The sequence below is a fragment of the Bombina bombina genome, chromosome 7 (assembly GCF_027579735.1).
Source record: "Bombina bombina isolate aBomBom1 chromosome 7, aBomBom1.pri, whole genome shotgun sequence".
NCBI classification, from domain to species: domain Eukaryota; kingdom Metazoa; phylum Chordata; class Amphibia; order Anura; family Bombinatoridae; genus Bombina; species Bombina bombina.
In genome coordinates this window covers 239,454,402-239,470,891 of record NC_069505.1, presented here as the reverse complement: position 1 = coordinate 239,470,891, position 16,490 = coordinate 239,454,402, and the positions used below count along the sequence as shown (strand labels likewise).

The window sequence follows — 16,490 nt, the reverse complement described above, 5'->3', positions numbered from 1 at the left end:
AATCTATAGCGCAGGGTGTTTGCGCAATCTTGTACAAAGAATATCGCTGAAACTGGTATTACAAGCAGAGGGCAAAATATTGTAACAAAAACATCTCAACATGGCCAAAACATTCTTAGCGCACTCTATACTTTTAATGGATAGTTCAGGGAGTGCTATTAGTGAACTCATTTCTCTTAAGTGCAATCCACTTTAAAAACCTTGAAGTGAACCATTATTATTAATAGTTTAGCACAGAGCTACACGATCATCTCAACTTCTTGCCCACCATTGGCTTAGCACCCCGCCTATTATGTAAGGAATTTAGCGCACCAGCACTATCTGACATGCAAATGTTAGCACACACTAGAGTCTGTGATACAAAAAATATATCTAGACTTGTAATATAAGCACACAACTAGAAGAGCTATTGATTGCACTTGTGCAATGTAACCATACAATACACGATGCACACAAAACAAAAGGATAAACAGTGCTGTCCACCTCTTATAATCAAATCAATAAATGTACAAGCTATTGATAAACATATAAATATATATGAAAAAGTCAAATGTGGGAAACGCAAGTCTAATATAATAATATTATATTAGACTTGCGTTAAGTATAATAATAGTGAACAGTACTTGCAAATTGAGGGCTTTGATGATATAAAATCCTTCCTGATCCTTGAATCCCACAGGTGATATTTTTGGCTCCAAAGTATGTCCAGATTATATTGATTAAATCAAAGTATGCGAGCCTGAGAAAGAAAAATGGTCCGTGTGACCTCCTCGAGCCTGCCGCCCCTTACAAATAGTTTTTCCGGAAAAACACCAAATGGTCACTGAATAGGAGGAATACTATACAAACCGTTTATATTTTTGTGCTCCACCGGTAATCTTCCGAAAATGTTTTACTTCTCTACGCTGAGATACATATTGGTTTTATAAAATGAGTAAAACAAAAAGATTTGCATATCATCAGTTATACCGTTAGTAGTTTAACATAGCTGAGCCTATGAGGCCTATTTAAGAAAGGTCTTGCGGACCTGATCCGACAGTGCAGATCAGGTCCGCAAGACCTTGCTGAATGCGGAGAGCAATACGCTCTCCGTATTCAGCATTGCACCAGCAGCTCACAAGAGCTGCTGGTGCAACGCCGCCCCCTGCAGATTTAGCGGCCAATCTGCCGCCAGCAGGGAAGTGTCAATCAACCCGATTGTACTTGTGATTCTTTAGACCGCTGCTTCATAACTGCTGTTTCTGGCCCTCAAGCTCCATTTAAATATTATTAACCCCTAATCTGCCGTCCGCCCACATCGCCCCCACAATACTAAAGTTATTAAGCCCTACACCACTGCCACTATAATAAACCTATTAACCCCTAAACCAAAAGCCCCCCACATTGCAATAAACTAATTTAAACTAGTAACCCCTAAACCTAACGCCCCCTTACGTTATATTAAAATTACAATTTCACTAGCTTAAATTAAATTTAAACATACCTGTCAAATTAAAAAAACTAAGTTTAAACTAACAATTAAACTAATATAATAATTAAACTAAAATTAAACTAACTACCAATTAAATAAACTAAATTACACATTAAAAAAATCCTAACGCTATTATAAAAATTACTAAGTATCTAATTACAAAAAAAATCAAAAAACTAAATTACAAAAAATAACAAACACTAAATTATGGAAAATAACAAACTAAATTATCAAAAATAAAAAAGAATTACACCTAATCTAATAGCTGTTCAAATCAGCCAATAGGATTTAAGCAGCTCTCATTCAATTGGCTGATTCATCATCCAATAGAATTAGAGCTGCTTAAATCCTATTGACTGATTTGAACAGCCAATAGGATTTTAGCAGCTCAAATTCCTATTGGCTGATTCAAAATTTTCAGCCAATAGGAATGCAAGGGATGCCATCTTGGATCGCGTACCTTGCATTAAAAATTCAGTGTACGGCGGCGACCATATGAAGAGGAAGTTCTGCGCTGGATGTCTTCAGGATGGATCCGCTCCACGCCGCCGGAATCAACATAGAAGATGCCATCTGGATGACGATTGAAAAGGCCGTCTGGATGAAGACTTCTCGCCGCTTGCATGAGGACTTCGCTTTCGGGATGAAAGTTGAAGAGGCCACCAGGATGAAGACTTCTCGCTGCCTCGATGAGGACTTCTCCGCCGGGATAAAGATCATTCAAGCGGGACTTCAAAAACTGGACGTGGATTGTCGAGGGTTAGTGTTAGGTTTTTTTAAGGTTTTTTTTGGGTGGGTTTTATTTTTAGATTAGGGATTGGGCATGTAAAAGAGCCAAATGCCCTTTTTTGTGGGTTTGGGGGGGGAGCTGATATCTTTAGGGCAATGCCCTACAAAAGGCCCTTTTAAGTGCCATTGGTAGTTTATTCTAGATTAGGTTTTTTATTTTGGGGTGTTTTTTTTAATGGGTATTAGAATAGGAATAATTTTTATTATTTTTGATAATTTGTTTGTTATTTTGTGTAATGTATTTATTTAGTGGGTGTTTGTTTTTTGTAGCAAAAGAGCTGTTTAATTTAGGGCAATGCCCTACAAATGGTCCTTTTAAGGGCCTTTGGTAGTTTGGGGGAGTGGGGTTTGTATACTGTTAGGGGGTGTTTGTTTTTTGTAGCAAAAGAGCTGTTTAACTTAGGGCAATGCCCTACAAAATGTCCTTTTAAGGGCCCCCAAAAGGCCCTTTTAAGGGCCCTTGGTAGTTTATTCTAGATTAGGCTTTTTTATTTTTTGGGGGGGGTTTTAATTTTTAAAGGGTATTAGAATAGGAATATTTTTTTTGGATAATTTCGTTTTTTTTTGTAATGGTAGCTTTTTTTTATTTTTTGTAATTTTAGTGTTTTTTATTTTTTGTAATGTTATGTTTTAGTGTAAGGCAGGTTAGATTTTATTTGACAGGTACGTTTGTATTTATTTTAACTAGGTAGTTATTAAATAGTTAATAACTATTTACTAACTAGTCTACCTAGTTAAAATAAATACAAACTTACCTTTGAAATAAAAATACAACCTAAGCTAGCTACAATATAACTATTAGTTATATTGTAGCTAGCTTAGGTTTTATTTCACAGGTAAGTATTTAGTTTTAAATAGGTATTATTTAGTTAATAATTGTAAATTTAATTTAGATCTATTTTAATTATGTTAAAGTTAGGGGGTGTTAGGGTTAGGTTTACATTAGGGTTAGGGTTAGGTTTAGGGGTTAATAGTTTGATTTAGGTTGTTGCGATGTGGGGGGCTGTCGGTTAAGGGGTTAATAGGTTTATTTAGTGGAAGTGATGTGGGAGGCCAGAAGTTTAAGGGTTAATAACTTTATTTAGTTGCGGCGATGTCAGGGAGCGGCAGAATAGGTGTTAATAACTTTAGTATAGTGGCAGCAATGTTGGGGTGCGGCGGAATAGGGAATAATAACTTTAGTATAGTGGTGGCGATATCGGGAGTGGCAGATTAGGGCTTAATACCTTTAATTAGGTATCAGTAATATCGAGAGCGGCCGATTAAGGGGTGTTAGGTTTAAACGTTCCTTTTTCTTCCGCCATAGACATCAATGGAGCTGCATTACAGAGCTTTTCTTTCCGCGATCGCAGGTGTTAGACTTTTTTCTGACTCGCTTTCCCCATTGATGTCTATAGGGAAAGCGTGCATGAGCACGTCAAAACAGCGCTTGTTTTTGGTGTGGTATGGAGCTTAAAAACCCCATATCGCCTGCACAAGCCAGGTTTTTTAAAACATGTAATGGAAGCTCTATAGGGGATTAAATAACGCCACTTTTGTTGCGTTCGTTAATTTCCCTATAGCGCTCAAAACTCATAATCTAGGCATTAGTTTGTACATCCTCCGTAGAAAAAAAGCTGAGAAAATAAATCAAGTCATACTCAGCATTGTTTGCCCATAGCTTCCCAAGATGGCTGCAATTTCAATCCATAAAGGATGTTCATGTTCTCTGTGCAGCTTATATGAATGTTCCAAGAGTGCAGCCTTAATAATGCTCAGTATATTAAAATGTAATTTTAACAGGAGGAAGCACACATATAGCACAGCTAAATATCACTTGTATACTTCTAATTTACAGTTATTGTATTCTCTTATAATGTACAGTGAATACTTTATAATTAGCCAGTAACAGATGCAGATACACACACACTACATAGCATACACTTACACATGCAGATACACACACTACATAGTATACACTTATACATGCAGATACACACACACACACTACATAGCATACACTTATACATGCAGATACACACACACACACTACATAGCACACACTTACACATGCAGATACACATACACTACATAGCATACACTTACACATGCAGATACACATACACTACATAGTATACACTTATACATGCAGATACACACACACACACACTACATAGCACACACTTACACATGCAGATACACATACACTACATAGCATACACTTACACATGCAGATACACACACACTACATAGTATACACTTACACATGTAGATACACACACACTACATAGCATACACTTACACATGCAGATACACACACACTACATAGTATACACTTATACATGCTGATACACACACACACACTACATAGCATAAACTTATACATACAGATACACACACACTACATAGCATACACTTACACATGCAGATACACACACACTACATAGCATACACTTACACATGTAGATACACACACACTACATAGCATACACTTACACATGCAGATACACACACACTACATAGCATACACTTACACATGTAGATACACACACACTACATATCATACACTTACACATGCAGATACACACACACTACATAGTATACACTTACACATGTAGATACACACACACTACATAGCATACACTTACACATGCAGATACACACACACTACATAGTATACACTTACACATGCAGATACACATACACTACATAGCATACACTTACACATGCAGATACACACACACACTACATAGTATACACTTACACATGTAGATACACACACACTACATAGCATACACTTACACATGCAGATACACAAACACACACTACATATCATACACTTATACAGGCAGATACACACTACATAGCACACACTTAAACATGCAGATACACACACACTACATAGTATACACTTACACATGTACTAGATACACACTCTACATAGCACACACTTACACATGCAGATACACACACACTATATAGCACACACTTACACATACAGATACACACACACACTACATAACATACACTAATACATGTAGATACACACACACTACATAGCTTACACTTATACATGCAGATACACACACACACTACATAGAATACACTAATTCATGCAGACACACACAAACACACATACACAATACATAGTTTACACTTATACATGCAGATACACACACACTACATAGTATACACTTACACATGCAGACACACACACACAGACTACATAGCATACACTTATACATGCAGATACACACACTGCATAGTATACACTTACACATGCAGATACACACACACACTACATAGTATACACTTATACATGCAGATACACACACACTACATAGCTTACACGTATACATGCAGATACACACACACACTACATAGTATACACTTACACATGCAGATACACACACACACACACTACATAGCATACACTTATACATGCAGATACGCACACACACACTACATGGCATACACTTATACATGCAGATACACACACGCACTACATAGCTTACATTTATACATGCAGACACACACACTTATACATGCAGATATACACACACACTTATACATACAGACACACACACACACTACATAGCTTACACTTATACATGCAGATACACACACACACACTACATAGCTTACACTTATACATGCAGTTACCGCAACAATCCATTCTCCAATCAACGACCAGTAGTTATTGATTTTGCAAAATTAAAATGTTTCTCAAAACTCATAACAAAAATGTTACAAAGTACACTAACACCCATAAACTACCTATTAAGCCCTAAACCACCACCCCCCACATCACAAATACTATAATAAACCTATTAACCCCTAATCTGCCACCCACCCACATCGCCAACACTAAATAAACCTATTAACCCCTAAACTGCTGACCCCCCACATAGCTACTACTAAAATAAACCTATTAACCCCTAAACCGCCGACTGCCCACATTGCTACTACTAAAATAAACTTATTAACCCCTAAACCGCCAACCCTCCACATCACAACAAGCTCACATTAAACTGTTAGCCCCTAAACCTAGCACCCGCTAACTTTAAATAAAAGTTACAATATAACTACAATATAACTACCTTAAAATAAATAAAAACTTAACTGTGAAATAAATAAAATCTAAGCTTAAACTATAAATAAACCTAACATTACTATTTAAAAGAAATAAAAGATACTAAAAATAAAAACCTAAATTAAAAAATTAATAAATCTACTACGAAAAAAATAAACAAAATTATCCAAAATAAACCAATAAACCTAATCTAATACCCCTATAAAAACAAAAAGCCACCCCAAAAAAACACACACCATAATCTAACACTAAACTACCAATAGCCCTTAAAATGGCCTTTTGTAGGGCATTGCCCTAAGTTTTACAGCTCTTTTACATAAAAAATACAAATTACTCCCCAACAGTACAAACACCCACCCACCAACCCCCCAAAATAAAAAAGACCTAACTCTAAAAAAACTAAGCTACCTATTGCCCTTAAAGGGGCATTTGTATGAGCATTGTCCATAAAAGGGCAATTAGCTCTTTAGTGCCCACAAAAAAAAACTAAAAAAATACCACTAACCCCGAAACAGGTACTCACCATTCATGAAGTCTGGCAGTGAAGGACTATTTCCAGGCGGATCTATCTTCATCCAATGCGGGCCATCTTGTTTCTTCATCCCGGTGGCGCGAATTGGAGATGGATCCGTCTGGAAGAAGACCTTCACCACCGAACTTCAGGAATGTTGAGTACCTATTTCAGGGTTAGTGTTAGGTTTTTTCTTTATTTTTTTGTGGGTTTTTTTTTTAGATTAGGGCTTTTTTGTTTTTTAATGGGCACAAAAGAGCTGATTGCCCTTATAAGGGCAATGCCACTACAAAATGTTGCAATAGGTCTTTTTTATGTTGGAGGGTTGGGTGGGGGGTTGTACTCTTAGGGGGTAATTTGTATTGTTGTTAATGTAAAAGAGCTGTAAAACTTAGGGCAATGACCTACAAAAGGCCCTTTTAAAGGGTATTGGTAGTTTAGTGTTAGATTAGGGGGTGTTTTTATTTTGGGTGGCTTTTTTGTTTTTAGAGGGGCATTAGATTAGGTTTAATATTTTTATTTTGGATAATTTTGCATTGTTAGTTTTTTTTGTTCTTAGTGTTAGGATTTTTTAATTTTGTAATTTAGTTTTTTTAATTTTGGTATCTTTTTTTTTTTTTACATAGTAATGTTAGGTTTATTTATAGCTTAAGCTTAGGTTTTATATATTTTACAGGTAAGTTTTTATTTATTTTAAGGTAGTTATATTGTAACTAATTTAACGTTAGGGGGTGTTAGGTTTAGGGGAAATAGTTTAATTTATTTTTTTCATGATGCGGTGGCCGGTATTAATAGTTTTATTGTAGTGTTGGCGATGTTGGGGGCGGAGGATTAGGGGTATTTAGACTAGGGGTTATGTTAGGGTGTTAGGTTTATACATAACCTTCTTGTCTCCATAGACATGAATCGGGAATTCGTTATAGCGATCGCCATTCCACAATCGCAGGTGTTTTCTAACACTTTTTCTCCATTGTTGCTTATGGGGGAATATGTGCACAAGCACGTCAAGTCAAGACTTGACTTTTGTGTGGTATGGAGCTTAACACACCATAACGCACAACACAAGAAGGTTTTTTTGTAACTTGTAATGGCAGCGCTATGGAAAGTGCGGTACAGCTAAATTTTTAGCGTTATTTACGCACCGGGTTTAGTGCACAACTTCTAATCTAGGTCATATACATGTATATAAATATTTATTTAACATAAAAATTACATTTTCCTGTATGTGAAGAACATAGGAATAATAAATATTTACAGTGAATACACAGTAAATACACAGTAAAATCCATTATATATATATATAATAGCACTTTGCAGTAAAAAACATGGCCATATACCTTTGAACCCTTTACAAAAAATAAAAAATATTTTACTATTTTTATCAGATAGTGTTTATATGAGTGTAACAGTTTATTTGAATCTATTTATGTTGTGTTTGGTGCAACTTCTTTTTTATCCCTAACCCTTTACACAAGGGCCTCTAGTTATCAAGCCGTCAACCTAAATACGCGGGAATTCTGCAGCGTATTTGTGGCGAGGCTGATTCGCCTAAGTTATCAAGCCCTACACACCGGCAAAAGTAGAATATAGTGACGTAAGCTTCAATCCGCCGGACTCAGTCCGACACAGATCGATTATTACGCCACTCCAGATGTTCCGAACGCAAGTTCGGCACAATCTGACTACTTTTGGGAGTTATCAAAAAACTAGCAGGTACGCTCGGCACTTTTCCGGCCCAGCGTACCTGGCTTTCAATCTGCCGCCCTGGAGGTGGCGGATCCCAGAGGAATCAATGGGAGTCTGACCATAGCGAAAGTTCATGTTCGCTGCTGCCCGATATCCCTATCCTATGGGAGCTGTCTACACCTAACACCCTAACATGTACCCCGAGTCTAAACACCCCTAATCTGCCCCCCCTACACCGCCGCCACCTATATTAAACATGCTAACCCCTAAACCGCCGATCCCGGACCCCGCCGCAACTATAATAAATATGTTAACCCCTAAACCGCTGCTACCGGACCCCGCCACCACCTACATAATACCTATTAACCCCTATCCTGCCCCCCCTATACCGCCGCCACCTATAATACATTTATTAACCCCTATCCTGCGGATCCCGGACCCCGCTGCAACTAAATAAATTGTTTAACCCCTAAACCGCCGCTCCCGGACCCCGCAGCCACCTATATTAAACGTATTAACCCCTAATCTGCCCCCCCTACACCGTCGCCACCTATAATAAATTTATCAACCCCTATCCTGCCCCCTCTACACCGCCGCAACCTATTATAAAATTATTAACCCCTAAACCTAAGTCTAACACTAACCCTAACACCCCCCTATCTTAAATATTAATTAAATAAATCTAAATAAATATTACTCTTATTAAATTAATTATTTCTATTTAAAACTAAATACTTACCTATAAAATAAACCCTAATATAGCTACAATATTATTAATAATTATATTGTAGCTATTTTAGGATTTATTTTTATTTTACATATTTTATTACATAAATTTATTTTAACTAGGTACAATAGCTATTAAATAGTTATTAACTATTTAATAGCTACCTAGATAAAATAAAGTCAAATTTACCTGTAAAATAAAAACTAACCTAAGTTTCAATTACACCTAACACTACACTATCATTAAATAAATTAAGCCTAACGCTGGTTTTAGGCTACAGCCGGTATTTGGAGTCACTCAAAAAAGGGTCTAACGCTCACTTTCCAGCCGCGACTTTTCCATACCGCAGATCCCCTTACGTAAATTGCGTATCCTATCTTTTCAATGGGATCTTTCTAACTCCGGTATTTAGAGTCGTGTCTGAAGTGAGCGTTAGAATTCTAACGACAAAACTCCAGCCGCAGAAAAAAGTCAGGAGTTAAGAGCTTTCTGGGCTAACGCCGGTTCATAAAGCTCTTAACTACTGTACTCTAAAGTACACTAACACCCATAAACTACCTATGTACCCCTAAACCGAGGTGCCCCCACATCGCCGCCACTCGATTACATTTTTTTAACCCCTAATCTGTCGACCGCCACCTACGTTATACTTATGTACCCCAAATCTGCTGCCCCTAACACCGCCGACCCCTATATTATATTTATTAACCCCTAATCTGCCCCCCTCAACGTCGCCTCAACCTGCCTACACTTATTAACCCCTAATCTGCCGAGCGGACCGCACCGCTACTATAATAAATGTATTAACCCCTAATCCGCCTCACTAACCCTATAATAAATAGTATTAACCCCTAATCTGCCCTCCCTAACATCGCCGACACCTAACTTCAATTATTAACCCCTAATCTGCCGACCGGAGCTCACCGCTATTCTAATAAATGTATTAACCCCTAAAGCTAAGTCTAACCCTAACACTAACACCCCCCTAACTTAAATATAATTTACATCTAACGAAATTAATTATCTCTTATTAAATAAAGTATTCCTATTTAAAGCTAAATACTTACCTGTAAAATAAATCAAGCCAATCAGAATCAAGTTCAATCCGATTGGCTGATCCAATCAGCCAATCAGATTGAGCTTGCATTCTATTGGCTGTTCCGATCAGCCAATAGAATGCGAGCTCAATCTGATTGGCTGATTGGATCAGCCAATCGGATTGAACTTGATTCTGATTGGCTGATTCCATCAGCCAATCAGAATATTCCTACCTTAATTCCGATTGGCTGATAGAATCCTATCAGCCAATCGGAATTCGAGGGACGCCATCTTGGATGACGTCCATTAAAGGAACCGTCATTCGTCGTCTAGTCGTCGTTTGAAGAGGATGTTCCGCGTCGGCTTGGAAGAAGATGGCTCCGCTCCGCTCCAGAAGAAAGAAGATTGAAGATGCGGCTTGATAGAAGACTTCATCCCGATGATGGGTGCAGACGTAGGAAGTGTTTCCCCATAGCAAACAATGGGGCTGCGTTAGGAGCTGAACGCGGCTTTTTTGCAGGTGTTAGGTTTTTTTTCAGCTCAAACAGCCCCATTGTTTCCTATGGGGGAATCGTGCACGAGCACGTTTTTGAGGCTGGCCGCGTCCGTAAGCAACTCTGGTATCGAGAGTTGCAGTTGCGTTAAAAATGTTCTACGCTCCTTTTTTGGAGCCTAACGCAGCATTTTTGTGGACTCTCAATACCAGAGTTATTTTTATGGTGCGCCCAGAAAAAAGGCAGCGTTAGCTACGCGGGTCGTTACCGACAAAACCCTAAATCTAGCCGTAAGATAGCTACAATGTAATTAATAATTACATTGTAGCTATTTTATGATTTATATTTATTTTACATGTAACTTTGTATTTATTTTAACTAGGTACAATAGTTATTAAATAGTTATTAACTATTTAATAATGACCTAGCTAAAAGAAATACAAAATTACCTGTAAAATAAATCCTAACCTAAGTTACAATTAAACCTAACACTACACTATCATTAAATTAATTAAATGAATTAACTGCAAATACCTACAATTAAATAAAATTAAATAAACTAACTAAAGTACAAAAAATAAAAAAAACTAAGTTACAAAAAATAAAAAAATATTAAAAGATTTTTAAGCTAATTACACCTAATCTAAGCCCCTAATAAAATAACAAAGCCCCCCAAAATAAAAAAATGCCCTACCCTATTCTAAATTACAAAAGTTAACAGCTCTATTACCAGCCCTTAAAAGGACCTTTTGCGGGGCATGCCCCAAAGTAATCAGCTCTTTTGCATGTTAAAAAAAATACAACCCCCCCAACATTAAAACCCGCCACCCACATACCCCTACTCTAACCCACCCAAACCCCCCTTAAAAAAACCTAACACTAACCCCCTGAAGATCTCCCTACCTTGAGTCGTTTTCAGCCAGCCGACCACCGATGGAACAGAAGAGGACATCCGCAGCGGCCAAAGTCATCATCCAAGGGGCGCTGAAGAGGTCTTCCTTCCGATAGAAGTCTTCATCCATGCGGCGTCTTCAATCTTCATCCATCCGGAGCGGAGCGGAGCCTTCTTCAAACGAGCCGACGCGGAGCCATCCTCTTCCAACGACGCCTACCCGACGAATGGATATTCCTTTAAGTGACGTCATCCAAGATGGCGTCCCTCGAATTCCGATTGGCTGATAGGATTCTATCAGCCAATCGTAATTAAGGTAGGAAAAATCTGATTGAGCTCGCATTCTATTGGCTAATCGGAACAGCCAATAGAATGCGAGCTCAATCTGATTGGCTGATTGGATCAGCCAATCGGATTGAACTTGAATCTGATTGGCTGATTGCATCAGCCAATCAGATTTTTCCTACCTTAATTCCGATTGGCTGATAGAATCCTATCAGCCAATCAGAATTCGAGGGACGCCATCTTGGATGACGTCACTTAAAGGAATATCCATTCGTCGGGTAGGCGTCGTTGGAAGAGGATGGCTCCGCGTCGGCTCGTTTGAAGAAGGCTCTGCTCCGCTCCGGATGGATGAAGATTGAAGACGCCGCATGGATGAAGACTTCTATCGGATGGAAGACGTCTTCAGCGCCCCTTGGATGATGACTTTGGCCGCTGCGGATGTCCTCTTCTGTTCCATCGGTGGTCGGCTGGCTGAAGACGACTCAAGGTAGGGAGATCTTCAGGGGGTTAGTGTTAGGTTTTTTTAAGGGGGGTTTGGGTGGGTTAGAGTAGGGGTATGTGGGTGGTGGGTTTTAATGTTGGGGGGGGTTGTATTTTTTTAACATGCAAAAGAGCTGATTACTTTGGGGCATGCCCCGAAAAAGGCCCTTTTAAGGGCTGGTAATAGAGCTGTTAACTTTTGTAATTTAGAATAGGGTAGGGCATTTTTTATTTTGGGGGGCTTTGTTATTTTATTAGGGGGCTTAGATTAGGTGTAACTAGATTAAAAATCTTGTAATATTTTTTTATTTTTTGTAACTTAGTTTTTTTTATTTTTTGTACTTTAGTTAGTTTATTTAATTGTATTTAATTGTAGGTATTTGTAGTTAATTAATTTAATTAATTTAATGATAGTGTAGTGTTAGGTTTAATTGTAACTTAGGTTAGGATTTATTTTACAGGTAATTTTGTATTTCTTTTAGCTAGGTTGTTATTAAATAGTTATTAACTATTTAATAGCTATTGTACCTAGTTAAAATAAATACAAAGTTACCTGTAAAATAAATATAAAACATAAAATAGCTACAATGTAATTATTAATTAAATTGTAGCTATCTAAAGCCTAGATTTGGAGTTTGGCGGTAGCCGTGAAAACCAGCGTTAGAGGCTCCTAACGCTGGTTTTAGGCTACCGCCGGTATTTGGAGTCACTGAAAAAAGGGTCTAACGCTCACTTTTCAGCCGCGACTTTTCCATACCGCAGATCCCCTTACATAAATTGCGTATCCTATCTTTTCAATGGGATCTTCCTAACTCCGGCATTTAGAGTCGTGTCTGAAGTGAGCGTTAGAGCTCTAACGACAAAACTCCAGCCGCAGAAAAAAAGCAGGAGTTAAGAGCTTTCTGGGCTAACGCCGGTTCATAAAGCTTTTAACTACTGTACCCTAAAGTACAATAACACCCATAATCTACCTATGTACCCCTAAACCGAGGTCCCCCCACATCGCCGCCACTCGATTAAATTTTTTTAACCCCTAATCTGCCGACCGCCACCTACGTTATACTTATGTACCCCTAATCTGCTGCCCCTAACACCGCCGACCCCTGTATTATATTTATTAACCCCTAACCTGCCCCCCACAACGTCGCCGCCAGATACCTACAATAATTAACCCCTAATCTGCCGACCGCAAAGCGCCGCCACCTACATTATAGCTATGTACCCCTAATCTGCTGCCCCTAACACCGCCGACCCCTATATTATATTTATTAACCCCTAATCTGCCCCCCACAACGTCGCCTCCACCTGCCTACACTGATTAACCCCTAATCTGCCGACCGGACCTGAGCGCTACTATAATAAAGTTATTAACCCCTAATCTGCCCTCCCTAACATCGCCGACACCTAACTTCAAACATTAACCCCTAATCTGCCGACCGGAGCTCACCGCTATTCTAATAAATGTATTAACCCCTAAAGCTAAGTCTAACCCTAACACTAACACCCCCTAAATTAAATATAATTTAAATCTAACGAAATTAACTCTTATTAAATAAATTATTCCTATTTAAAGATAAATACTTACCTCTAAAATAAATCCTAATATAGCTACAATATAAATTATAATTACATTGTAGCTATTTTAGGATTAATATTTATTTTACAGGCAACTTTGTAATTATTTTAACCAGGTACAATAGCTATTAAATAGTTACCTAGTTAAAATAATTACAAAATTACCTGTAAAATAAATCCTAACCTAAGTTACAATTAAACCTAACACTATACTATCATTAAATTAATTAAATTAAATACATACAATTACCTACAATTAAACCTAACACTACACTATCAATACATTAATTAAATACAATATCTACAAATAAATACAATGAAATAAACTAACTAAAGTACAAAAAATAAAAAAGAACTAAGTTACAAAAAATAAAACAATATTTACAAACATAAGATAAATATTACAACAATTTTAAACTAATTACACCTACTCTAAGCCCCCTAATAAAATAACAAAGCCCCCCAAAATAAAAAATGCCCTACCCTATTTTAAATTAAAAAAGTTAAAAGCTCTTTTACCTTACCAGCCCTGAACAGGGCCCTTTGCGGGGCATGCCCCAAGAATTTCAGCTCTTTTGCCTGTAAAAAAAACACATACAATACCCCCCCCAACATTACAACCCACCACCCACATACCCCTAATCTAACCCAAACCCCCCTTAAATAAACCTAACACTAAGCCCCTGAAGATCTTCCTACCTTGTCTTCACCATCCAGGTTCACCGATCCGTCCTGAAGAGCTCCTCCGATGTCCTGATCCAAGCCCAAGCGGGGGGCTGAAGATGTCCATGATCCGGTCGAAGTCTTCATCCAAGCGGGGCAGAAGAGGATCTTCCATCCGATTGAAGTCTTCATCCAGACGGCATCTTCTATGGTCTTCCATCCGGAGCGAAGCGGCAGGATCCTGAAGACCTCCAGCGCGGAACATCCATCCGGCCCGACGACTGAACGACGAATGACGGTTCCTTTAAGGGACGTCATCCAAGATGGCGTCCCTCAAATTCCGATTGGCTGATAGGATTGTATCAGCCAATCGGAATTAAGGTAGGAATATTCTGATTGGCTGATGGAATCAGCCAATCAGAATCAAGTTCAATCCGATTGGCTGATTCGATCAGCCAATCAGATTGAGCTCGCATTCTATTGGCTGTTCCGATCAGCCAATAGAATGTGAGCTCAATCTGATTGGCTGATCGAATCAGCCAATCGGATTGAACTTGATTCTGATTGGCTGATTCCATCAGCCAATCAGAATATTCCTACCCGCTTGGGCTTGGATCAGGACATCGGAGGAGCTCTTCAGGACGGATCGGTGAACCTGGATGGTGAAGACAAGGTAGGAAGATCTTCAGGGGCTTAGTGTTAGGTTTATTTAAGGGGGGTATTTAATTAATGTATTGATAGTGTAGTGTTAGGTTTAATTGTAGGTAATTGTATGTATTTAATTTAATTAATTTAATGATAGTATAGTGTTAGGTTTAATTGTAACTTAGGTTAGGATTTATTTTACAGGTAATTTTGTAATTATTTTAACTAGGTAACTATTTAATAGCTATTGTACCTGGTTAAAATAATTACAAAGTTGCCTGTAAAATAAATATTAATCCTAAAATAGCTACAATGTAATTATAATTTATATTGTAGCTATATTAGGATTTATTTTACAGGTAAGTATTTATCTTTAAATAGGAATAATTTATTTAATAAGAGTTAATTAATTTCGTTAGATTTAAATTATATTTAACTTAGGGGGGTGTTAGTGTTAGGGTTAGACTTAGCTTTAGGGGTTAATACATTTATTAGAATAGCGGTGAGCTCCGGTCGGCAGATTAGGGGTTAATGTTTGAAGTTAGGTGTCGGCGATGTTAGGGAGGGCAGATTAGGGGTTAATACTATTTATTATAGGGTTAGTGAGGCGGATTAGGGGTTAATAACTTTATTATAGTAGCGCTCAGGTCCGGTCGGCAGATTAGGGGTTAATCAGTGTAGGCAGGTGGAGGCGACGTTGGGGACGGCAGATTAGGGGTTAATAAATATAATATAGGGGTCGGCGGTGTTAGGGGCAGCAGATTAGGGGTACATAGGGATAATGTAAGTAGCGGCGGTTTAATAATAATATGCAGGGGTAAGCGATAGCGGGGGCGGCAGATTAGGGGTTAATAAGTGTAAGGTTAGGGGTGTTTAGACTCGGGGTACATGTTAGAGTGTTAGGTGCAGACGTAGGAAGTGTTTCCCCATAGCAAACAATGGGGCTGCGTTAGGAGCTGAACGCGGCTTTTTTGCAGGTGTTAGGTTTTTTTTCAGCTCAAACAGCCCCATTGTTTCCTATGGGGGAATCGTGCACGAGCACGTTTTTGAGGCTGGCCGCGTCCGTAAGCAACTCTGGTATCGAGAGTTGCATTTGCGTTAAAAATGCTCTACGCTCCTTTTTTGGAGCCTAACGCAGCCTTTTTTTGGACTCTCAATACCA

At 38.3% G+C, this 16,490-nt stretch overlaps 1 protein-coding gene across 1 annotated transcript in view; it reads right to left on the bottom strand.

Moving 5' to 3' along the window:
• The window catches only part of LOC128636319 (receptor-type tyrosine-protein phosphatase beta), a 390,099-nt gene that overhangs the window by 75,389 nt on the left and 298,220 nt on the right, over positions 1-16,490 (bottom strand). The gene's annotated exons all lie outside the window — the stretch shown is intronic.